Source organism: Natrix helvetica (genome assembly GCF_964273705.1).
Source record: "Natrix helvetica genome assembly, chromosome: 5".
Classification (NCBI taxonomy): Eukaryota; Metazoa; Chordata; class Lepidosauria; order Squamata; family Natricidae; genus Natrix; species Natrix helvetica.
The window spans coordinates 34,305,098-34,306,713 of record NC_138551.1 but is presented as its reverse complement, the minus strand read 5'-3'; positions in this window follow the sequence as shown (position 1 = coordinate 34,306,713).

The window sequence follows — 1,616 nt, the reverse complement described above, 5'->3', positions numbered from 1 at the left end:
GAAAACTGGCCTCAGTCAGGCCAACTTCAGGGCTGACAGTGATATTGCATAGCAAATTTAAGTCTTAAGAGTAACACAAAGGACCAAATCATTCCAAAGGTGCTTTTCAAAAGGCAACTGGACTTTCTTGATGTTTTTTCCTTGAAGAAATTTCACTTCTCATCCAAGAAGCTTCTTTAGTTTGGAGAAGAGAGAACTGAATAAGCTTTTTGGATGGGAAGCGAAACATCTTTTAAGGGGGGAAAACCCAAGAAAGTCTAGGTTTCTTTTGAAAAACACCTTTGCGACAACCAAGACCTGGATGATTAAGAAGCTTCATAGAACCAAAGGGCCAAATGTTGATATCTATGGTCAAAACCCTGGACCCTTCGTAATTTTTTAGAAATCCTCGGCTCTGACAAACTTGTTTTCTAACTAGCCCAAATCTGAAGTATGTACGGAATCTGTTTGCAAAGTATTTCTCTTCTCAATTATAGAACTTGTTACACCAGGAAGGAGAGACTAAGCAAGACATTCCTGAGCCAAGTGGCTCAATTCTTAACAGTACAAGCACAATTCTTTTGCATGCCAGTATTGTTTTTCTTTTACAGAAAGACTCTTCCTGCTAGCTCTCAACTGCCATTAGAATATTGTGATGAGCAAGAAGAGGAAACAAGACAAGAGGTGAGATTTTCCTTTTTCACAGTAGCGTTGCCATGATTCTTGTCTTCTGTTTTCAAATTCAGAATTAGATTAACACAGACAGGATCCCTGAGATTCCCTGTCCAGTAAACTCATCCCATAACTCATCAGCTAGGCCCTCTTTAACCTGGTGGTTTACTCCCTTTACATTCTAGTTCAAATCTTGACCTAATATATGAATGTCTACCACATGTGAATTCATCAAGCAGTTATCTTGTCACAGACAGTTGATTTTATGGTTGGATGTCATCAGTTTAGCAGAATTATCAAAAACACTCTTCAAACACATTACAAAATTATCATCATTAACCACATCTAGGCTATTTTGAAGGGGTGGGAAGTTTTATACACCCTCCCTTATTCAATATTATTATAAATCTTATGAAGAACTGATCTGTAGTAATTTCTCCACTGTTATTTTTTAAACTGTACTTCTCACTGAGTGTGAAAGATCATATTTTTTTTGCCCACATTCCCATCGTATTTGCCAGGCAAAATGAAAGAACAGCAGAGAACTGTAATTGTAGCAGCTATTGCAACAACAGTTCCTAAAGCAATTGGAAACTGCACTAGGATTACTGGTGTGTTGAACTATGGTACATTCTGGTCCATTAGCAGATGGTTCATTGAATGGACTGATCTTTCTAGGTTGCCATTTGATACTGATATTGGAACAAAGCATTAAAATCTAACTCATGGTAAACAGGATAGCAAAAGCGAATCAGGAACCATGGTCTTGGCCTAGAAAATCCGAACTTGTCTTTCTTTCAGTGGATCAGAAATAAGGAGAAATGTCCACTGAAATTCTTTCAGTGGATCAGAAATGAGGAACCATGGTCTTGGCCTAGAAAATCCGAACTTGTCTTTCTTTCAGTGGATCAGAAATAAGGAGAAATGTCCACTGAAATTCTTTCAGTGGATCAGAAATGAGGAAC